Below are 26,448 nucleotides of genomic sequence, written 5' to 3' on the forward strand. Positions count from 1 at the left end.
GTGCGGTTAAGTTGTTACTTTATTCTATTATAATTGCTTAAATTTGTATCATCAGAGTTATTTAACCACCTAAATCTAGCCTGATTTCCTATTTCTATTAGATTATGACATTCCTTATCAAACCATGGCTTACTTTTTCTTGGTTTATGGTATCCTATACTTTATTTACCTGCTGATTCTATTGCATTACGTATGTGCTCCCAATTCTTATTTACATCTGTTTCGTTTATATTTTCATCATCATTTAAATCCTGCAAAATATCGAATCTATTTTACAGTTTAATCTGATAATCTTTCTTAACTCTATCATCAGCAAATTTCCCTGTATTAAATTTTAGAGCTTTTAGATTTTGTTGCTTATGATTTATCACCGAGAGTCTTTCTCTTAATTTAGCAATTATTAGATAATGGTCGCTGGCACAGTCAGTGCACCATAGTCAGAGCACCACCTAAAACTGCATATGATATCATATCATTAATAAATTCTACTGTTTTAAGGGCCGAGATAATTATATTATTTATGAAGAAGCCTGTTCCAAAATTATGATTTTCAGTACCACCATAGAAAACAGTATAATTTTTAGTTTTACAATTCCCTTCTCCTGGCCACCTAACTTCCTGGACAGCTACTACATCTAATTTATACTTAACTATCTCATTAACTGTACACTGAAATGCCTCAGGCCGGTAAAGACTCAGAACATTCCAAGTGCCTAATTTAATATTCTTATTCCTAATGTAGATCTTATTCTTAGTCCAGGGACCTACCAAAGTAGTCCCCGCCCGGAGATCCGAATGGGAGACTATTTTACCTCTGGAATATTTTACCTAGGGAACATCCATGGCCTCATATTGCTGATTCTTGACATGTCTTTTTACAGTGCACAGTTGTCAGCTCTACGCCTAACCCCCAATATGAATGGAGGACCGAATCTAGCTGGGAGGATCACATAGTAGTCCACAAACCGTACCCCACTTCTTCCGATTGTGGGACGCTCATGGAGCCATGACAGGACAGCTCTGTAGATACCAACAGAGCAAAATGTTGACCATTTCACTCTGTTGGTTGACTAACTGCGCCTTTATTGCCTTAGTATTTTTTTAAAAAAATACTTCGTTCCTATCGGGCAATATTAGGTGCAGTACAAATATACTGTTCATTACCTTTACATTTCAACAAAGACAAAATAAGGCACTATACCGTACCAACCCAACCCATCGGAACCGCATCCCATCCCCGCTGTTTCCTAGCTTTCGAGACTACCTTTGTTCTCACGCTGCTGATTCAACACTGACATTTTTGGAGCTTCCATCGGGGATCAAACCCAGGTACGCTCTCATCAAAGGCGAGAACGCAACCATTTGGCTACGCGAGAGCTCATATTTTCGAACATTATTGGTCACACACTGTACATATGAGTATTTGTTTATTCTGCTAAATAATATTTAACGAGAGAACAACTGTTAAAAATTGACAACTCTCGAATTGGTTGAGAGACAGCTGAAAAAATACTCCCTAATCGGTGGACTTTGGTTGCTTGGAATATTAGCTAGCCTTATTTAGAGGCCCTCCAACTGTTGCGGGATAGCCTACATGCAAGTATAACGTTTGTGTAAGTAGAACGCTCAACGAAATTTTCAGAGGTGCATACTGACTGAATTTCTCACTGTGAGCATTGGCAGTTACCTTTTAAAGCCTGGTAATAACATTTTACAGCCTGGCCGTAAACGGCGGGTTACAGCTACGATCAGCTCACGGAATTTATAATAAATATAAAACATATATAATAATAAAATAATCTTAAAACTTTATTTTCCTGATACATGTATCATATAAAACATACGAATGTCTACGTTAAACATTGCAAGTAATGCCATCTATATTTCTCATTCTAGTCACAGAAGAGAGAAGTGACGTCATGGATGTGCCTACCCTCATGAAAAAACCTGTTGCGCTCAGTTTTTGTAAATTAGAAGGCAGACGTAAATTTTAACTATACAATATTGTAAATTTTAAGATTAACTTCAAAGTAGTTTTACTCATAGTTTTCTACTAATTCTGTGTACAGGTGTTTATCCAAAATTTTCAATCTTGGCGGACGGAGGTGTTAGGTGATGTTCAAGGAGATGTAATTGTAAATTTTAGAGTCAAAATGACCATAAATTTGGCACTCGTCAACAATTTTTGAGGGCTGATAGGGAGATGGGGGAGGGGTGAATAGATCATTGCGTGTATATCTTTGTCATAAAATGAAAATTCACTAATTGAGTAATATCATAACAAACTACTTGCTTCCACTCTTAAGCTGCTTAAAAGACAGCACCTGGTCAATTCAAGCAGATTACTTTTATTCGTTTCACAATGTAAATACGAGGTTTGTTCAAAAAGTATCCAACCTTAATTTTTTTGGAGTAAACAAATGTAGTTAGGGAGGCGTGGTTTGATGCACGTATGTAGGTGATCCTCATGCGCATTTTTTTTCGAGCCTGCAGTAGCAGTCAGTCGCAGCCAGACCGCCGATGAGTGAGGAGGTGTAAGTGAGCGGCGTCGTAATTTCCTTTTTGACAAAATGACTGAAAAATTTGAACAACGGTACTGCATTAAATTTTGTGTCAGGCTTGTAGAATCCCAAGTGAAAACGATCCGCAAGATTCGACAGGCCTTCGGGAACGAAGCAATGGGCACCACACAGATAAAGAAGTGGTACAACCGCTTCAAAGATGGCCGCACGTCAGTGGAGAGTAAAGAACGCTTTGGTAGGCCCTCAACATCCATAAATGAGATCGTCATTGACCAAGTGAGGACCCTGGTTATGCATGATCGTCGAATCACAATCAGAGAACTTTCAGACGAGGTGGGCATCAGCATTGGACCCGTTCAATCCATTTTGACTAATGATTTGGGCCTCAGGAGAATCTCAGCGAAGTTCATGCCGAAGCTGCTAACGATCGAACAGAAGAAACTCCGCTTGGAGATACAGACTTTCCTGGCCAAGCACAGCACACCTGTGCTTCGTCAGGTTCCCTACTCTCCCGACATGGCTCCACGTGATTTCTGTCTTTTCACCAAGCTGAAAATGCCCCTGAAAGGAACCATATTTCAGTCCAGAGAAGACATCATGTTAAATGCGGACCAGCTGCGCGCAATCCCAAAAGAGGTGGTATCTGAATGCACACATTTTTTATTAATAAAAGTCAGATACTTTTTGAACAAACCTCGTATGTGCTCAAAAATGTAAATAGGTGCCTTCTGTATTGACACGTTCTCCCATTCATGCAAAACAGCAGTCCCTGGAGAAGTCTGTCAAACAAGTGTTCTATTGAGTTTCTCTCTAAATTCCTCCAAGCTTGGAGGAATTTTAACACAGCTGGCAACATTGATTTAAAGAGGTGGACGGCGGTTGGGTAAGGGTGGGACAAGCAGGAAGAATCTTTCGAAAGGTTCCGCTTTTAGGCACGGGTCGCCGACTGCATAAAGCCGGGATAGGAGTAGGAAACAGAGAAGGAAGAGGGATGACTTGAGAAGGGGAGGCGGGGAAGAAATGCTCCAGTGGGGATGCTGGAAGAGATTTTTATGTGAACGCGACAACCTTCACTAACAGGCCTTTCGAACTTTTCTTACGAAGAAATAATGAACGTATCCTGTACGAAAATGTTTATTTTGCTCCTGCAGTGTAGCGACATCTTTCGTAAGCCAATGAAGCCAAATTGCGTGTATACAAGTATTAAACTCTTTAATGCGGTTTAACACATTGAAAGATTAATAGTTTTAACGGATCGTTTCACTGATTCAGTTAACTTTTATGAGGGCTATTAACAACATGTTTACCTTTCTATGCTTCCTTGGCGAGGGCGGGAACTTTACTTCCGGTTTTCAATAGAATAACATGGAGTAATGGCAGTGTCTTAAGAAAAGGCGACAATTATTGTGTGGCTTTTGGTTACAACACGAGGTTTGGAACAAATATTTTTTCTCGGGTATCCGTGCACAGCTTTCAGACAGATCCGATACGGAAATATCAGAGGATTCAGGCAGTAAAGCGAAAATACTGGACACAAACACGAGGGAATAGGCTCTATAGTCGACACTTCATCACTGGAATAAATCAAATGAAAATATTTTTACTTGTTTAAAAGATTATAATTGTCTAACACACATGTGTTGATTAAATTTAATAATTGGAACTGTTTATAATCATTCAGAATTCCAAAAATTATAATTTTATGTGAGGTCACACAATGTAAACTTTATTAATAAAAATTTTCATTTACATCTAAAGTCTTTTCTTGAACGACACTTGCAAACGTTAATAATAAAATACAACAATTGTGCATTTCAGTATTGTAACTATAAAATTTAAAAGTATTAATGGGAAATAGTTGTGCTGGATATTCACTCGGCTTGTTTATCGAATAGCATGAAAAATTAAATAATAATAATAATAATAATAAATTTCGAATAAAATTTGTATATATAATTAGTTATTGTACAATAACATTTATAACGTCGTAATTATTATTACTACTATTCTACTCTACTTTCATTATAGGCCTTTACCTCCTACAAACATTTCTGACTACGCTCTCTCTAAGCCATATGATAAAATTAAAGGAGCTGTGTTTGAATACACAATGTAAAAAATTATACATTTTTACTGTTGTAAGATTTGAGTATTTCAATTTTCATAATTTACGTAAGGTTTATTTCAACCTGCAGAAGTCTTAGCGCGAAACTGTTGGTAAAAGATCAACATTGTCTTGGAAAATATTAGTATTTTGTCCCATATATATCTGCATCTAAAGGATCCGAGAATTTCCCAATTTTTTTCACATACTTTCGTTTATCTCTATTGCTTTCAAATTTCAAGCGATCCAGTCGGTATGCGATCTCTTGTAACAAAATAAGCTCCAAGGTAATCTGTATCCCACTTTTTTCATTGGTAATTTGGTCAAACCGGAAGTTCTTTCCCCGCCATCGATAATCGAATTGACTGATCGATATTTTTTTTGTTTATTCAGGAACAGTGATGTGCCTACTCGTAAATAACGATAGTCTACATTCTACACGTAGACTATTTTATACACGTAGATTACGTAATCTATGTAAACAACATGGCGAAAGTTGATAACTTAGCAAAGGGCGCCGTGGAATTAAAAGAAAATTATACTGCGTATCAGTTGCTGATGTGTGAGAAAAACTTTTCATACTCTTTCTTCCAAATTGGAACAATTTCTCACCTAGGAAGAAATCTAATACAGGAAATATTCTAGTGTTTTATGGGGAAAAGACCACTCTTAGCTCACGACTGCCATCTGTTGTTGTTTCTTGCATACTATTTATCTTCTTTCATAGTTGATAATAAAAGAGAAGACATTTTGTTGTAAAAAGGATTTTTTTCATTTCGTTAGGAACCAGTATAGTTCAAATTTCACTTTCCTTGCATGAAACCCTTAAAAATTAATTATAATGCACTTTAGATTGTCTACGTAGTCTTTGTAAACTACAACCGTAGATTACGTGTAGACAACGCATGTAGACGTAAACCTATAGTCTACGGCACATCACTGCTCAGGAATAACCCCCATTAGAATAAAAAACAGACGTTTTCCTACACTTTGGAGTTTTGTTTAAAGTCCACTTGTTTAAACAGATAGGCTAATTGAGACTGAACCTACAGTTTAAATTGGGATCCGAAACACTATGTTCCTTCATCTAGCCTGAGACGTTGTTACCACTATGCCATCGGGAGGCAAGTTTCTCTATACTCTGTCCAAGGAATCAACGCCGCGCATAAAGGTAAAGAAGGGGAGAAAGCGAGTGGGAGGAGCGAAGCAGTGCGCGCTGCTGCAAACGGCTGGTATCTGCAGTCTCAATACCCACTTCATACTCCGCCTTTCCCTTTTACGGAGCACTCATTTTCTTTCGCTTGATCCGCAGATTGCTGGGACAGAATATTAGCTCCGAATGCCAATATCAGAAGATTTGACAAACATACATATATATGATTGAACGTCACACGACGGAAAGCTGTTTGACAAGCTTTGACCCTTAATGTAGATTTCAGATCGAAGCGACACGCGACACATGTCCCTTGGGAACGAGCCAATCAACAGCAACGTATCACCGTAGCGGCATGACAGCCCTCACAGCGCGTGTTCCTTGCTGGCGAACATCGTGTCACCTCCAGCAGTTGTTCGCGCACGTGTGGCGAATGCTTGCTTGTAGTCTGAAGGTGTCCGTCTTGCTTGTCACTTAGGTGTGAACTCCATACGATACTAGTCGCTTGCCACTTCAGTGCGAGAGCTCTCGTACAATGTACCCAGAGTTTTAGAAAAGTGCTCTAATACGGAAACGAAGTGTTTCCGGCTTATGATATGATATGTGTTACTTTAGCGTCACATTTCTGCAACTTTTGGCCAATCGCGACGATGAGGATAACTAACTAACTAACTCTCTAGCCTTCTTAAACCTAAAGGTTCATGGCTGCAGCAATACAGGCCTTCCATCTGTCCCTATCTTGAGCAAGATCTATATATTCTTTTCCATCCCTACCGATTTCCTTTAGGTCCATCTCAACGTTGTCCCTCCATCTTCGTCTTGGCCTTCCTACAGGTCTCTTACCATCAGGTTTCCCAACAAGAATCCTGTAAACTCCTCTTTTCTCTCCCATTCGTGCCACAAGGCCTGCCCACCTAAGTCTTCTTGATTTAATTATTCTAATAATATCTGGACATGAATACAAATTATGTAGTTCTACATTATGTAACCTTCTCCACTCACCTGTCTCCTCATCCCTTTTACGCCCAAATATTTTCCTAAGGATCTTATTTTCAAATACTCTCAATTTATGTTCCTCTTTCAATGTAAGGGACCAAGTTTCACACCCATATAATACTACAGGCAAAATTACTGTTTTGTATATTTTAACTTTTAGTTTCTTAGATATTAAACGAGAAGACAAAAGTTTATGAAGAGAGAAGTAACATGCATTTCCTGAATTAAGCCTACTTTTTATTTCCTCTTTAATATCATTTTCATTTGTTAATATTACTCCTAAGTATTTGAATTTGGAATCTGGTTCAAACGAGCTGTTATCAATAATTAGATTTTGATTATTACCTAACACTTGGTTTCGGCCTGTAAGCATATATTTAGTTTTCTCTTTGTTAGCTTCCAAACCTATCTCTTTAGCAGTTTTGAAAAATATTTTAGCATTATTCTTAATTGTATTTATATCATCCCCTAATAAGTCTACATCATCTCCATATGCTAACAACTGAGTCACACCATTTAATTTTAGTCCTTCGTTAGTTTCTTTTACCTTCCTAACAGCATATTCTAAGGCAAAATTAAAGAGCAATGCAGATAATGCATCTCCTTGTTTTAACCCATCATGAATTGTAAATTTGACAGACACATTCATGCCCACACGAATTTTACTTTCTGTTTCACTGGTGCATACTTTTATCATACTAAGAAGCTTCTTAGGTATTCCAAACTCTATTAATATATTATATAATTTATCTCTTTTGACCGATTCATATGCTTTTTTCAAATCAATGAATAGCTGATGGACATTTTGATTATATTCCCACTTTTTTTTCAAGTGTCTGTCTGATGTGAAAAATTTGATCTGTAGTTGATCTGTTACGTTTAAATCCACATTGATAATCACCTATAATTTCATTAGCATATGGGGTTAGTCTTGTTAAAAGAATGTTAGATAATATTTTATATGTTGTTGAGAGTAGAGAAATTCCACGGTAATTATTGCAGTTAATTTTATCACCTTTTTTAAACACAGGAACAATTATGGATTCTTTCCACTGTTGAGGGATTTCTTCTTTATTCCATATTAAATAAATTAATTTATGAATTTGACATATTAACGAATTCCCACCATATTTAATTAACTCAGCTGGTATTAAATCAATGCCAGGTGCTTTGTTATTCTTTAGCCTTTTAATAGCATCTTTAATTTCAGTCAAGTGAGGTTCTGGAACTAAAAGTTCTGCTGTGTGGACTTCATTTACTTCTGATTTATCTCCTACATGAACATTTAAAAGGTCATTAAAGTAGTTCTTCCATCTAATTAGAATATCGCTTGGGTCAGCCAAAAATTTGCCGTTTTTTTTTTTTATCAAGTATACTTTAGGTTACCACCCCTTTCTAAATTCATTTACACCTTTATATAAATCTCTGATATGTTTGTTTTTGCTGTTTGTTTAAATTTGGTTAATTTTACTTTTCAAGTAATATCTTTTTTTACTTCTAAAGGTGCGGTTAACTTCTCGGTTTATTCTATTATAATTGCTTAGATTTGCATCATCAGAGTTATTTAACCACCTGAGTCTAGCCTGATTTCTTATTTCTATTAGATTATGACATTCATTATCAAACCATGGTTTACTTTTTCTTGGTTTATGGTATCCTATACTTTCTTTAGCTGCTAATTCTATTGCATTACGTATGTGCTCCCAATTCTTATTTACGTCTGTTTCATTTATATTTTCATCATCATTTAAATCCTGCAAAACATCAAATCCTTTTGACAGTTTTATTTGGTATTCTTCCTTAATCCTTTCATGATGACGATGAGGATGTGTGATGAAGTTATGAATTTGAAGAGAGAGTCACAAAGAACAGCGATGCCAAGGCTGTGATTCGAATCCGGGACCCTTGGCGTCGGAGCGCTTTGTACTAACCTTCTGCTTACTCACCGAGGCTTGCCGGCCATTCATCATCTAGATGTGACGAATGTTTCTCCAAATTCTTTACTTACTTTTAAGTACTTCTCTGTACAAGCACACACACACACACACACACACACACACACACACACACACCCACACACACACACACACACACACACACACACACACCCACACACACACACACACACACACACACACAGTGTGTATATGCAGATAGTCGATGTGGAAAGACTTGCACATAGTTATAATTCCTCTTCGTCAGTTAATGAACTTACAAGTTTTCAGTCAGTCTTCGCGAAATATAGTTGAAACATCTGCCTTTCCATGGCGATAAAATAGCATACGAAAGAAAGAACGTTAAGATAGACACACAATAACACCAAAACAAGGACCAAGACATTATTATTGCTATTTAAAAGAAGAGAGATGAAGTTAGAAGTGACGCTATAAAACTTAAGTCCCCGCCGAGAGATCGTATAAAACTTTTACTTCTGTTTCGAAGTGTCTTCAGGCTGGGATGAAGATCTACAATACGACTCTAGCTTCCTGGGATAGATTTATAGGGTACTTAAAAATTGCGATAGAGTAAAGAGTTCACGCGATATGGTCTTAAACAGCTACTTCGCAATATTCTCCGCAGAAAAAAAATCAAATATGATGATATTTTATATATTTTAATATCTTTGTACATTATCAGAAATTACATCATTGCAAGAAATTGGCTTACGTCTCGTATCTTGAGAATCTTAAGTTAATAAATATTTTCGAGCAGGCCTCATCTCCAGGAAAGTATCAACTAGGGGCAAGCCCAGGCACCTACCGATTTTTTGGGTGATAATGAGTCAAGGTAAGGATTTCCTTCTTCTCCTGCTCAAAATAGGCAATACTTAGGCTGGAAATTACAATGAACTAACCTATCCATGGGCCGTAATCAAGCTTTTTCTACTAACCAATCTCTAACTACGCACTTGATGATCTAATTCACGTCTGAATATAATAATTTCTTACCATATTATTCAGTACATTTTATGTTGGGAAACTCGACATCTTAGTAAAGTTTCAACTTTTATTTGCAAAAGCATTACAATTAATCTTAAATTAATAATTTCTTTCTTACCGAGAGAATCAATAGACACACTCTTGTTGTTCGACAGTTCAAGATATTTTAATACATTGCTAACGGAACGCTCTCTATGAATGAAATATGAAATAAATCCCAGTGTGTTAGACCAATACCAGATGGTGCTGCCCATACACCGAAAATACACAGAACAAATCAGATTGCACCTTTACTTGGAAACGACATAGGACATAATATTTGCCACAGGTTGTCAAAATGAATCCCATATTCTTAAATCGCTATGCACGCGGCATGAAGTCGTGATTGCACAGAACTGCACCTGCTCCAGAACTCACTTCCGGTCTCAGACAAGATTCAAATTCCATGCATTTATACTGCTCCTTCGGGGAATCAAACTGCTCCCCTGTCGATAGATCGAAAGACCATATACCCAAAACAAAAGGCGTAAAATATTCTCCTCCAAAGTCCTGAATTCCATTCTCTTCAGAGGAGAGACTTTTCTGTAGATTGCAGATATGATATTTCCAGTATCAGAAAGGTCTCCTAGCATCTAGTTTATGATTATCGTTATACAGGGTGGCTCAATTAGTCACTTAACACCCCCAGTACAAGGCCACTGCGGCATGGAACGTGAAAATGGCGATGACCAATCGTTGCCTGGCCAAGGGGGAACCACATTGACATCACCCGCATGGTCGGGTTAAAGATACGTCGAAAAAAAAATCACCATTGCATTTCTCGTGAAATTCTAGCCTGATTTGATATATCATATCACCCCTTTCCCATTTAAATTTCTGAAGTTGAATTCAAGATGGCGGACATCAAGATGGCTGCCGACCATTGACGTTGTACGGCCAACGACAAGTGGGGTGATGTGATTAGCACCATGCCCCTGGCCGTTTTACCGTACACACTTTATACGACTCTGGGTGGGCGCCGGAGCCGCTTGAACAGGTGGAAAAAGAATCCGGTTCTCACCCGCCGGGATCGAACCCGGGTCTCTCGCCCTAACGACTGAGTTACAGCGACTATTTTTTATTATACTCTCTATGTTATTTGAAAATATGAGATTATATTGATGTGAAGCAGTTGCTATAGACGTATTTATTTCAATTCAAGATCATCACATTGTGGAGAACATACGGTACTGAATGCAAATGTGGTGGACAATTCGCCTATTGTTTCTTTTGCCGTTGACTGTACAATATAAGAAGCGCCTATCGAATGATTTAGATGCTACAGACCCAAGATAAGTTGCCACATTATAATGGTCGATGGTCGGGCAGGCAGGGAGAGAAACGCCACGCCTCCGCTGAATTCAACTGTCACGAATTGGCTGTAGAAGTCATGTGACTCCTCCACTGTTTGCCGCGTATATGACTCCATCGGCCGTTGTATATGGCAAGCTGTATAGATATCTAAAGCCTGAGAACGACAAAGAAAGTGTACAAATTATACAGCCTGGAAGCCATGCCAGTACATTCCAGTGAACTCAAATTCTTCCAATGTGTATTTTCTGGAACGACGAATAGTTTCCATTTTCTCCAGCGAGAAATGCGAGAGGATGCCAGAGGCTCTGATTACTTTGGCAAATGGAAGTGGAACGAAAAGGGAATTCCAGACTCCTGGAAAAGTTCCAGGTGCGTCTCTTCTCCTGTTTGTCTCTGGACAAAGCAATGCTACTTCCCTCCACTGAGTCAACAAGATAATATTGATTATAGAAGAACAATGAGAAAGTTTGCATCTTTCTCCAGTTGAAATAAACTCGCTGTTTGTAGCATCTAAAACAAAATAGAGCTGAGATTTCGACACCATATGTAAGCGCTAACTTTTTTTTAGGAGGGCGAATTTCATTGTTTGTAGGCACCGCTATTGTAGTAAAATTGTACTATATGTGTTGCGCTTGTAGGCACGGACATTTCAGGGATGTAGCAAATTCATTGACTTTCCATGCCATCGTTTCTACCCAGAAGTGTCCACGTACAGGAAGCTTGAGATTGATGGATTGAGTTGGTGTTTTAAGTCCACTTTATGCACAGGAAGGCTAATCGGGACTGAACCCACAGTTTATAGTGTGATCCGAACCACTATGTGCCTCCATCGGGAATCGAACCCAGGGCTTCTTGATTACAAGGCTACGACGCTACTACTATGCCATAGGGGAGCCCAGAAGCTTGAGAATGGTTCTAGTAATTTAAAAGAATGTGCACTGTTCTGTGGTCCCACGTTTCAGACTTGATGTAGGTGTGTGCCTTTTGAGTGTTCCTTCGCCAATTAATTCTTACCATTTTTTGTGAAGTAAAAGCAGTTCTAAATTTCTTATAAAGGGTACGGCAAAATGATCTGATGGTTTGTAAGTAAAAATAACAAACGTATCACACAACATTTGTACATGGTTATGGATTCAACACATTGGGGTATATGTGCAATTTAACAGGCAGTAAAGAAATATGTACAACAAAGGCTTAGGTTTTAAAGATGACGTCATCCAAGTGGTGTCCAGTTCTCGACATGCATGCAGCAAAACGATCTGCCGGTTTTCATTGCTGCGTAGCAATGCGAGGACATGTCTGAGCGGAAGGGGCGTGGCTTGATCAGCTGCTGCGCATGCGACGCTAGGTCAGTAATGGTCACATTGCTTGGCCAGCCCGTTCCCCAGATCTCAGTGTCTGTGATTATTTCTTGTGAGGATACCTGAAACCGAGAGTGTGCGTCTACAAAGCACGCACATTGGACGAACTTAAAGGGGCCATACGCCAGGAAATCGCTGCCATATCATTGACAGCTTCGGCAGGAAACTTGAAGACTACATGGCGAGAACTGGACATCACTTGGATGACGTCATCTTGAAGCCTTTGTTGTAAAGATTTTTTTTACTGCCTGTTAAACGGCACATGTACCCCAATCTGTTGAATACACAACCATGTACAAATGTTGTGTGATACGTTTGATATTTTTACTTACAAACCATTAGATCATTTTGCCGCACCCTCTATTAATCTTGAAGTTTGAGAATTTACTTTCTCCGGTGTAACTGCCACAAACATCGAAAGGGTTGGCCTTCTAGAATACTTCCATTTCTTTCTCCATAAATGTAAAGTTTTTAAAAGTTCGTTTTAACTGACACTTTTTAAATAGTTATTGAATTAAAACAAACCGAGCTTTTTGTTAATAGTACATTTGTGAGTTTGGTTCAGCAAATTTCCATGCACGTACAACTATCGGTGTCGGTGGTAATGTCGCTCAAACAAAAATGGCGTCGGTACAGGCAAAAGAACAACGTGTGTGGCGGTATGTAAAGACAAAAAGTGTTGTGCAAGTACAACCAAACTTTCGCAGTTTGTTTCACAAGGATCCTCCGTCACGTAACACCATAAAGGCATGGAGGGAACAATTTTTATGGACAGGGAGTGTGGGGAAACGCCACGGTGGTGGTAAACCCTGAGTGTCAGACGTACCTGAGGAAAAGTGACCGTTAATCTCAGTGCATCTGGACTTCTTTCTTTGGGGGTACATCAAAGACACGCAGGACCATATTCGGAATGCTCTTGCTTCTGTGACCCCTCAGATGCTACACAACACGCGGAGGGAGATTGAATACAGGCTGGACATTCTCCGTGTAACAAACGGGGCACATGTGGAGATATACTGAGTTATGCTGAGTTGTAACTTTTTCCAATAAAACTTGGTGAGTTTACCTTCAAAATGTATGATCTTGTTTCTGGTTACTCCTTACCATAGTAAAATAACACTTTTCAAAACTGCCAGTTCCACTACGGACACCCTGTATTTAGTCATATTGATGGGAGGGCATGTGGCCCTTTGTCCCTCGCGCTAAATCCACCACCGGCAGCCACTATGAGCGATGAAGAAAATGAACAGCAAACAGATACGTACCATAACGATGATAGTTCGTTTCTTGTACACATTAATCATATCCTCAACGAAATGAATATTACACATGGAAAACTTCTTTATAATTTCTGTTCATTCGTGAGATTCACTTTTGGAAATCTATTTTATTAGGAAATTAAAGATAATTTTAAACTGAAAAAAATAAATTGCCACTACTCATCTCGAAGTGGTTATGACAAGCAAGGATTCAGCAGAGATTCACTATAGCTGCAAGCCTCCATCTGGTGAAAATATTAGATACTATTTCAAGTGAAAAATATAAATATAAATTAACCATCTGGCATAATTTGGTCTAAAAGTTATAACTGAAATTATACATAGGAAAGATGGATTCATGTAGCCCCACACCTAAACACATACAACTCCTTGTCTGGATTAATATAACGCATATCAAAGCTAAATGTCCCATGTAACGTGCTGTGACTACTATTTGGTTATGTATGTTGTCTTCATTTAATTTAGATATAGTTCACGTTCGAGTAAAGTGTATTCTGTGCAGAAAATAGACAAGACGCAAGGAGGGGTATATGTGTGTGTGTGTGTGTACATACATACATACATAGAGGACATCATAACAAACAACTTTTCTCAGTAATATTTTTCTCGTCGGAGCGTAGTTTCGGCGCTACGGTCGTTCAAAAGAGTCCGTCTTGCCGCCTGAATGCTGGCAACCCAACACAACATTTGATTGGATTTTTGACGTCATTTCCTGTCATGAAGCGGTGCGTGACAGGTTTGCCAGGAACACACATATTCTGTGAATAATGACAGGTACAATCAGACTCATTATGTACCGTAAAACAAAATGAGGAAACGAGTTTAGTAACCTAACTGAAAGTGCCAACGATAAGAGAAATGGTAGAAAACAACGTATTCAAAAGGAAGTGGAAATATCGGAGTGAATAGTGCTGTATGGTTCAACTCAAACGTGCAACAAAGATTCGATCACTCAATTCGATTACTGTGGGACACACTGAAGAGCTCACAAAATAAAATGACTCAAAATTTCAAAGGTAAGTAACACATAATGTAATGTAAATATCATAGCCTTATGCGGCAAGGGACAAAAATGGTTCAAAATACAGGAATATAAGTAGTAGTGAAACAAGCTTTCCGACGACTGTGTTTATCTACGCACCTGATACACATGTAATAGTTTGCAACTGTGAACATGGCAGTATATTCGCTGCTGATTCATCATTAGGTTGTCGCTGTGGTTGTACGTGTTTAAACCATAATGTAAGATAGTGAACCTCGGATACTTCCTTTATCAGAACCACAATACCAGAACGCATGCATCAGGACACGAACCTTTAGATATCAACCTTGTAACGAGATTTGCAAATATTTGACATGTTTATGGGCTACTTAAAAAGTATTTCTGGGCGTAAACAGTCAGATGTAAGCTGTAAGTCCAATAAAATTTGTTGTTGGTAATGATGATATTTGACATGTTGGTTAAGACACAAATTCCGATATTACCACTTCCTTTTCAATATGTTGCTTTTCTACCATTTTCGTATCGTTGGTTCACTTTCCCCTCCCCTGGGATGACGGTTGGCCTTCTGACTGACTGGTGGGCCGTGTTACCCAGGTGTTCAGTGTACTGGACGAGTTCCTTCCTTCGTTTTACAGAACATAATGTGGCTGATTGTAGCTAGTATGTTATTTTTCACAAAATATGTGTATTCCTGGCAACCATGTCGTGCGCTGTTTTGCCGCAGGAAATGATGTCACAAATGCTATCAAATATTGTGTTAGGTTGCCATCATTCAGGCGGCAAAACGGGCTTTGATGAACGACTGTAGCGCCACAACGACGCACCAACGGTAAAAATGTTACAAAGAAAATTTGTTTGTTTTGATGTCCTTTATACCTTCCCGTGGGTGTTATTTTAATGTCACAGGGTGTTATTTTAATGTCGCCCAAGGACCACGGTAATATCCTTCGAAAGTAGTTTCTCGTACTACAATGAATGTATCCACAATCTCACTCACTTGCAGTGATCAAGAATGGATGTCATGATCCCAGGTTGAAAACAGTCGTTGCCACCACAAGTGCCTTTAAACAATGAAATAGTTACTAACAAAGTGATAACTGTGAAGATTGCCATAGAAATTGTCCATCACGATGGATGAAGATGTTAATGAGGTGAAGTGATCACTTGTATCCTACGCCTTAGAACGGGACACGTGACCACAAACGATCATCTGGCAAGAATTCACCAAACTCCCTCTCCCAATTGTACCTGTGGAGAACATAAACAAACCCCCACTCATTTATTTTTTCAATGCCCGCTATGGAATACACAACGTCAGGCACTCTTTAACAGACTCCTTCGAAAAAAGGTTCCTTTTCCTCTCTCCTTGCCCTCTTTACTTTCATCACCTTCCCCCTCTACTATGTGGATTCTCTATGGATTTGCTCGACAGTGTGAACTTCGCTTTTGATATCATCCCTCATCATTGCAGTGTTATAGTGACAGTGAAGTGAAGTGGAACAAAATATTGTGCTGTTTATACTAGTGCGCGAATTTCCAGCCCTCAATGTTTTCAGACCGTTGCCCAAGACTGCTACCATACAAGCGGTGAGGGGCATGAAGAAGAAGAAGAAGAAGAAGAATGAGGTGAGGAAGATAAACATGTAGGCAACAAGACAAGAACTGCTGATGACTGGAGATGAGTGAATTTTCTCAAGAAAGATCAAGGTATGATTATGTCTAGCATATTAGAGCTCCTGACATGTTGATAGAATATGCACCAAAAGCAGACCGGCGTGTTGCCGGTTTGGTTTGATTTGAGATTTGTTATTTTAGCGCTGCTTTTCTGCTACTTTAGGTTAAACTTGACAATGGGGATGAGTGATGATTTAAAAAATTGATGAGACGCCATTCACAAAGAACATCCATGCCCAGGCAGGGATTCGAACCAGGGACCCAGGTGTTGCCAGTATTTAACTCAATTAGCAGAATGAGGGTTTCTTGCTATCATAGTGTAATTATTTTTTAAAAAAAATATATTATCGGAAATGTTTGTTTACACACGAATTTGTCACACATCAAGATATTTTGACTAATTCTCCGTTAATGTGTTTCTAAGATGAATTATTTGATAAGGAGCTCATATCCTACGAGGAAGATACAAAGCTGACTTTCAAATAGTTGCACAGAAAGCCCCAATTGCATGCTTTCGCGTTACATTTCAGGATATGTACCCCTTTGTTGTTATCGTTGGAGTGGCAATGAATAGTTTGAATCACAAGGGACTCATAAAGATTGTATTCAATCGTTTTAGCAGCTAGTTGAAGTCGTTTGTGAAAGCGCCAAAATTAACGCAATTAACGCTTGGAATCCACACCACGTACAGATTTCTTGATTCATTGATTTCGGTTATTTTACTTCGCTTTTCTTCCACTTTTGGCTAATCGTAAAGATGGGAATTAGTGATATGATGAAATTGATGAATGGACACTTACAAACATCCATGCTCAGGTCAGGATTCGAACCCGGGACCCCTGGCGTCGTAGCGTGACGTGCTAACTACTCCGTCAAGGAAGGTTGTACACACTGAGTACAGGTGATATCGCTTCGAGCAATGTGACTCTTGATCTTGGACGGTATTTTTGCAAGTATGGAAAGCTATAGCTATATCGTATTAAAGCTTAAGAAATAATCTACATATTTTGTATGGACCACTTTCTCTTAAAATTTCTATTCAACCTAGAATACAAAACACTTACCAAAAACTCTGACTTTTTTTCGACTTTGAAAACTAAACAGCTTACGTACTATGTAATACAGGGTGATTCAAAAGTCTCTTGACATTTTAATGGACAAGCATTACGTCTAAAACTTACTCCAGAATAGAAGACAGTACATTTCAATGTGGTGACCCTGTAAGTCTCGTCATAGCACCCACTTCTCTTGCAAAGACATAGCTGGCGTGATTTCCCCTCTTGTTGCATCTATTTGCTGTGTTAGTTGCTCCTTACTTGGTACAGGGTATGGGGCACGGGGGACGAGGTCCTCCAACCACCTCTCACCTCGCACTCAAAAGCACCCTCTCTCCCAGCGCAGTTACCGTAGCCTGCCGTTCTTGTGTGTATATTTTTTGCTGGAAGCGGTTGTGCCCCATTAAGGATTAGGAGATTAGGATTTTGAGAGGAGCAAGGAGAGTGAATACTAGGCCTTGGCACCTAAGAATTTTAAACCAAAGCGTTTTTCCTTTTCACTTAGAACTTTAATTTTGATTAAAATATTAAAAGAGAAAAAAGACAGAAAGAAGAAAGGAAAAAGAGAATACGAGTAAATAAATAGAAATAAAATATTAGAATCAGATATTTACAATATAAAACATATAACTCTGGGTCAGCATAATTTAAATATAATGATTAGGCAAATACTTTACTATGAGTCCTTAGACTCTTCAAAAATTAAATGGTGTAATCTTTGAAAAAGAGGTTAAGATCTAGTGGGAGTTTCCATAATCGTCCGTAGACTAGAAACTCTCATTCAGAATTAAGAGAGGGACTATCCCGAAGTTAGGGGTGTTCCCATGGCTTCCTCTTCTGTCAGCTGGCTGAATCAAGCATCAGGAATCTTCTTCTTATGGTGAAACCTTCTAACATCTAACATCTTGGTCCTGGAATAGGATGCAGCTTCTCTCGACTGGTGGACCACAGGTGGGAGAGAATCTTCCAGGATCTCCTATGACACACTTTTAGAGTTGTCTTCAGTTACTACATGTATTTTCATCAAAGTCCTCCAATGGTTCTAACACTAATCACAACATCACAACAGAGCACACACCAAAGTCTTCATCATACTTTACTCCGGACGTCTTCTTCCTCTTAAAGAGGTAATGTAGAACTTTCGTCTATTTATCGAAGTTGGACCATCCTCATAGAATCTTTCCACTCTCTGATCTTATATCTTGGAGCAGCTCTTTTTCTTTTTTTTCTTGAGCGAGTTTCGTAGGTCCTGATGTTCACCAGTTTGTACCTGTCTCCCAAAACAGTGGTTGCTGTAAATCTACCCAGGTTCCTTCTTAGGTCCAAAATATATTTGGAATTAAAATTTTGACATGTAAGAATTTTATGCTCAGGAGTATCTAAGGTTTTACATTGCTTACAATTGTCTTCTGTCCTGAGCTTAAATCTTTTTAAGTACGATCCGTAAGGACCGTGGCCCGTTATGTAATGAACCAATCCTTTGGTCGGGTTGAAGTGTGTCCAAGAATTTCGTATGCTCACGCTCGGAATATAGAGTTTTGAGTGAGCTGATGACTCTTGTTCCCATTCATTCTCCCACTTAGTCTCAAAATAGAGTCTAGCCTCTTTTACACAACTTACATTAATATTTTGTCTTCTTAAATCCTCGAAGCACTTTTTCTTCAGTCAGTAATTTGTTGCTGCGAGCTGCACTTCCAAATCCAGTGGGAGGACTCCCGCTATAGCAATCAGGGAGCGAGTTGGGGATGTTTTAAACGCTCCTAATATTCTCAATAGCACGTTGCGTTGTGCTGATCTTAGCTTAGATATTATTCTGTCTTCAAATGCTAGGTGAGCCCACACGCTAGCAGCATACCTCACAGTCGAAACAAAAATAGCATTGTAATACAGCAGGGCAGTATTAAAGGGAAGTTTAAAGGCTTTATTACCTAGACTTAACACTCTATGTAGTGTGGTTTTTGCTTTGCTAGTAATATATTCTGGGGTGTACCTTACTTGGTACACCCCAGACTTAATGAAACCCTAGACAAAAAAGTCCAGGGGAGTCAGGTCTGGAGAGCGAGCCGCCCAAAGTCTTGTTGAGTCACGGCCGATCCACCTATTGTGAAAGATGTCAGAGAAGTTGTACGATTGTGGTGAAATGGAGTGTGCAACATCTTGATCGAAAACCACAGTGTCTGTTATCCCATCCTGAAAACAATGCATTAACGATATAAGGAAAATGTCAAGATATTTTTGAATCACCCTGTATATAGAGAATATAAGTACTCTGCTGAGTTCACTGAACTATTAGGAAAAATAACAAAAAGATTTTCTCCGAAACAGCTATTGGTTTGAAACCTTATATACGAATCCCTGAGCCAGTTGGAGGACCTGGGGCTCGAATCCCTGCCTTGGCATGTTTTTAATGAGAGTCCCGTTAGTAATATAACATAATCATAACACATCATGTATTTTTATTGTCAGAATTAGCCAAAATGGCAGAAAAGCGACTTAAAAATAACAAAATACAAATGTGAATTTCTGAGAACATGAAATTGTGATTTTCAGGGGAGCTGGGGTGGGAGACTTGGGGACCTTCGTAAACTCAGCGGAAGTTCAACTTACTCTAATTTGTTATGGTTAAAGCTTAAACGTCAGAAGACGTATTCTTTTATTTGTTTGTGAATTATCTTCGTGATACATCTCAGAAACCCTACGCATTGGCTCAGTCTATTGGTCGATATTCCACAGCTTCTAATCAAAGAATATATACGAGTATTACCGATCTCGATTTTTATGTTTCAAGTGCGTTGAAATTTCAATCTGCTTTCCAAGAATAAAATGAAGGAAGTTGTGAGAGAAAAGTTAAAATAAATTTCATTTCACAGGTGGTAAGCGTCAGGTAAGTTCATAACCTTCCTCGGCCAATAATTATAGAGTCAAAGGACAGCGAAGATTTTTATAGAATTATACTTTGTAATCATTTCTGATGTTGACAACATTTTAAAGAAAAATATGCATAAAGTCGATACAAGCATATTTTCCTAATGCTTGGGTTCAGTTTTGTTTTAACGGTGTGCCCATGGGTGTAACTTGGGGAGTAACTTTGGGGAGGAGGGCTCAGAATGGAAAATCTTTCTATCACATAAACATCATCCAGTATTATAAGCTAAATACATGTAACTGTTAAATTTGCAAACTCACATATATCACTTTGCTTTTGCGGTACGGGAAGTGATTGAAATTTCCAGACGGTATGAAAATATGGAATTCTACACGGCATTTACCTCTAATAACTTACATTTTCAATAAATTTCGTTTTTATGGTGCAGAAAACATCGAGAATTAACCACTTTTAAACACTATCAGTTGGGATTTCTCAAATGTTCGAGTACCGATTCCGATAACGATTTTTCTGGATTCTGTACACTACTATTAGTTTTCAGGAATTTGTTCAGGTGTCCAGATACATTTTGGGGTTGACGGGTATCCATCCACGCCCACTTCTTGCGGCGTCTCCGCTCCAGAGGCGGGATCAAAACATAACATGGAAAAACATTACAAATTACATAAACTCGGAACCAGTACGCTCCAAAGTGGAGCGTCCAGATAAATGCACTTGTTAATTGCGAATAGTTGCAAATGCCTAAGAGTGAAGAACTGAAGATGATGCTGTTGCAATGAATGCGAATGTAAAGTTTTCCTCAACGTCAGACACCTTCAAAATATTCAAGAGTCAAGGTAAGTCCATAGAAAAACCAGTATCAAGAAGGTAAGTTTCTAGAAATATGTATGTAGACTTTTGTGTGTATAAAAATAATGAAGCTTACACTTTCATCATTATCTTCAGCAGATTTTAGTTTTTATCCATAGCAAGAGAAAGGCACCAAACAGCTTACTGGTTGGTAACATTGGTTAGAGTAGGTTATCATAGTTCGGCAATACCTTTCCCCTACTAAGAATATTTCCATGTCATTAAACGGGCATGTACAGATTAATCCCATAGAACTGTTTAAATTATAATTTCTCAAATAAAGCCATCGAAAGGTAACGATTAAATATTTTTGGCGGTCGCAACTCTATAAACTCCGTCTTGAATTAAACGAATTCATGACTTACAAACATAGGAACACATAAAACTTCATAGGGTCCAACATTAAAATATAATTCCACAAAAACAGAAACAAGGAAAACGTATGTATGTTTCAAATAAGTTATAATAAATAAACATCATCCCTGTAGGTAAGTAATATAAAAAAATAACGTTATATATAAGGTTTAGCACAAGTGTAAAATAAGATTCTGTTAAAATATGTGAACGTTGTCTCTGCGAGAGAGACTACCTAGTATCTCAAATAAATACATACAGACTACACAAGTACATTAAAACTTTAACATCTAATGGATATTATGCACCATGTATGCAATTCAATTACTAAAAACCTGAAAATAAATAAAGATCTGGTTTCTACAAAGGAACTTCATCTTTTCATTGTAGTTGCACCGACTCAAGAGGAGGTATTTCAGACACAACACATGAAGGGGCAAACGAGATAAAACAGGACAAAGGATACCAATAAGAAAGAATGGAATGTAAGAGTTCACGGTCAATTCCTCTCTGGGGACGGAGGAAACATGGAAGTAAAAAATTTGCAGTTATCAAAAGTGCGATAATCTACTTCCATCCATGGACAAACCAAACGAAGCTGGAAAAGGACATTGAGAACACAGGACAAAGGAAAAGGAAGATGGAATGAAATGGAAGCGTTCACCGTCAATTCCTCTCTGGGAGCGGAGGAAACAAGGAAGTTGAATATTCGCAGTTATCAAAACTGCGAGATTCTACTTCTATGTATTGACGAACTGGAGGATCCAGCAAAGGACATTGACAACACAGGAGAAAAGAGAAGGAAGAAGGAATGAAATGGAAGCGTTCTCCGTCAATTCCTCTCTGGGGGCGGAGGAAACATGGGAGTAGAATATTCGCAGTTATCTAAACTGCGAGATTCTACTTCTATGTATTACGTACCGGAGGATGCAGCAAAGGACATTGACAACACAGGAGAAAAGAGAAGGAAGATGGAATAAAATGGAAGCGTTTACCGTCAATTCCTCTCTGGAGGCGGAAGATACATGGGAGTAGAATATTCGTAGTTATCTAAACTGCGAGATTCTACTTCTATGTACAGACATACCTAAGGATGCAGCGAGGGACATTGACAACACAGGAGAAAAGAGAAATAAGATGGAATAAAATGGAAGCGTTTACCGTCAATTCCTCTCTGGGGGCGGAGGAAACATGGGAGTAGAATATTCGTAGTTATCTAAACTGCGAGATTCTACTTCTATGTACAGACATACCTAAGGATGCAGCGAGGGACATTGACAACACAGGAGAAAAGAGAAGGAAGATGGAATAAAATGGAAGCGTTTACCGTCAATTCCTCTCTGGAGGCGGAGGATACATGGGAGTAGAATATTCGTAGTTATCTAAACTGCGAGATTCTACTTCTATGTACTGACGAACCTAAGGATGCAGCGAGGGACATTGACAACACAGGATAAAAGAGAAATAAGATGGAATAAAATGGAAGCGTTTACCGTCAATTCCTCTCTGGGGGCGGAGGAAACATGGGAGTAGAATATTCGTAGTTATCTAAACTGCGAGATTCTACTTCTATGTACTGACGAACCTAAGGATGCAGCGAGGGACATTGACAACACAGGAGAAAAGAGAAATAAGATGGAATAAAATGGAAGCGTTTACCGTCAATTCCTCTCTGGGGGCGGAGGAAACATGGGAGTAGAATATTCGCAGTTATCTAAACTGCGAGATTCTACTTCTATGTATTACGTACCGGAGGATGCAGCAAAGGACATTGACAACACAGGAGAAAAGAGAAGGAAGATGGAATAAAATGGAAGCGTTTACCGTCAATTCCTCTCTGGAGGCGGAGGATACATGGGAGTAGAATATTCGTAGTTATCTAAACTGCGAGATTCTACTTCTATGTACAGACATACCTAAGGATGCAGCGAGGGACATTTACAACACAGGAGAAAAGAGAAATATGATGGAATAAAATGGAAGCGTTTACCGTCAATTTCTCTCTGGGGGCGGAGGAAACATGGGAGTAGAATATTCGTAGTTATCTAAACTGCGAGATTCTACTTCTATGTACTGACGAACCTAAGGATGCAGCGAGGGACATTGACAACACAGGATTAAAGAGAAGGAAGATGGAATAAAATGGAAGCGTTTACCGTCAATTCCTCTCTGGAGGCGGAGGATACATGGGAGTAGAATATTCGTAGTTATCTAAACTGCGAGATTCTACTTCTATGTACTGACGAACCTAAGGATGCAGCGAGGGACATTGACAACACAGGATAAAAGAGAAATAAGATGGAATAAAATGGAAGCGTTTACCGTCAATTCCTCTCTGGGGGCGGAGGAAACATGGGAGTAGAATATTCGTAGTTATCTAAACTGCGAGATTCTACTTCTATGTACTGACGAACCTAAGGATGCAGCGAGGGACATTGACAACACAGGAGAAAAGAGAAATAAGATGGAATAAAATGGAAGCGTTTACCGTCAATTCCTCTCTGGAGGCGGAGGAAACATGGGGGTAGAATATTCGTAGTTATCTAAACTGCGAGATTCTACTTCTATGTACTGACGAACCTAAGGATGCAGCGAGGGACATTGACAACACAGGAGAAAAGAGAAGGAAGATGGAATGAAATGGAAGCGATTACCGTCAATTCCTCTCTGGGGGCGAAGGAAACATGGGAGTAGAATATTCGCAATTATCTAAACTGCGAGATTCTACTTCTATGTACAGACATACCTAAGGATGCAGCGAGGGACATTGACAACACAGGAGAAAAGAGAAATAAGATGGAATAAAATGGAAGCGTTTACCGTCAATTCCTCTCTGGGGGCGGAGGAAACATGGGAGTAGAATATTCCTAGTTATCTAAACTGCGAGATTTTACTTCTATGTACAGACATACCTAAGGATGCAGCGAGGGACATTGACAACACAGGAGAAAAGAGAAGGAAGATGGAATGAAATGGAAGCGATTACCGTCAATTCCTCTCTGGGGGCGAAGGAAACATGGGAGTAGAATATTCGCAATTATCTAAACTTCGAGATTCTACTTCTATGTACCGACGAACCTAAGGATGCAGCGAGGGACATTGACAACACAGGAGAAAAGAGAAATAAGATGGAATAAAATGGAAGCGTTTACCGTCAATTCCTCTCTGGGGGCGGAGGAAACATGGGAGTAGAATATTCGTAGTTATCTAAACTGCGAGATTCTACTTCTATGTATAGACGAACCTAAGGATGCAGCGAGGGACATTGACAACACATGAGAAAAGAGAAATAAGATGGAATAAAATGGAAGCGTTTACCGTCAATTCCTCTCTGGGGGCGAAGGAAACATGGGAGTAGAATATTCGCAATTATCTAAACTTCGAGATTCTACTTCTATGTACTGATGAACCTAAGGATGCAGCGAGGGACATTGACAACACAGGAGAAAAGAGAAGGAAGATGGAATAAAATGGAAGCGTTTACCGTCAATTCCTCTCTGGAGGCGGAGGATACATGGGAGTAGAATATTCGTAGTTATCTAAACTGCGAGATTCTACTTCTATGTACTGACGAACCTAAGGATGCAGCGAGGGACATTGACAACACAGGAGAAAAGAGAAATAAGATGGAATAAAATGGAAGCGTTTACCGTCAATTCCTCTCTGGGGGCGGAGGAAACATGGGAGTAGAATATTCGTAGTTATCTAAACTGCGAGATTCTACTTCTATGTACTGACGAACCTAAGGATGCAGCGAGGGACATTGACAACACAGGAGAAAAGAGAAATAAGATGGAATAAAATGGAAGCGTTTACCGTCAATTCCTCTCTGGGGGCGGAGGAAACATGGGAGTAGAATATTCGTAGTTATCTAAACTGCGAGATTCTACTTCTATGTACTGACGAACCTAAGGATGCAGCGAGGGACATTGACAACACAGGAGAAAAGAGAAATAAGATGGAATAAAATGGAAGCGTTTACCGTCATTTCCTCTCTGGGGGCGGAGGAAACATGGGAGTAGAATATCCGTAGTTATCTAAACTGCGAGATTCTACTTCTATGTACAGACATACCTAAGGATGCAGCGAGGGACATTGACAACACAGGAGAAAAGAGAAATAAGATGGAATAAAATGGAAGCGTTTACCGTCAATTCCTCTCTGGGGGCGGAGGAAACATGGGAGTAGAATATTCGTAGTTATCTAAACTGCGAGATTCTACTTCTATGTACAGACATACTAAGGATGCAGCGAGGGACATTGACAACACAGGAGAAAAGAGAAGGAAGATGGAATAAAATGGAAGCGTTTACCGTCAATTCCTCTCTGGGGGCGGAGGGAACATGGGAGTAGAATATTCGTAGTTATCTAAACTGCGAGATTCTACTTCTATGTACAGACATACCTAAGGATGCAGCGAAGTACATTTACAACACAGGAGAAAATAGAAGGAAGTTGAAATGAAATGGAAGCGTTCACCGTCAACTCCTCTCATGGGGCGCAGTCACCAATTGTTCAAGAATCTTAGTTATCCAACATGTCTTCAGAGATGTATTACTTCCATCTGGAGTATAATGGTAAATTCCAACAAATTTGCAAGTGCTTATGTTGTTAGTAAATTATGCAGTCAATTATATGGACGGTTTAAAGTTATAGTGGTGTAAGTCAATTTCTTAAAAAGAAAAAACAGTCCGACTCACAGCACTTTGCTGATCAACACAACAACTGTTTCCTTTATCACGAGACCTTAAACTATCATCTGTTGACAGTTGAATGAATCTCTGATTTACTTCACGTTTTCTGTTAAGAGATTGACTTATATAGATCTGGTTTCTGTGTCTAAGTTTTTTTTTAGAAAAATGTGACTTACACCACTGTAACTTTAAGCCGTCGATATAGACAGTCAACTTATGTGCTG

This window comes from Lepisma saccharinum, chromosome 19, assembly GCF_977018435.1.
Source record: "Lepisma saccharinum chromosome 19, izLepSacc3.1, whole genome shotgun sequence".
In the NCBI taxonomy this organism is placed as follows: Eukaryota; Metazoa; Arthropoda; class Insecta; order Zygentoma; family Lepismatidae; genus Lepisma; species Lepisma saccharinum.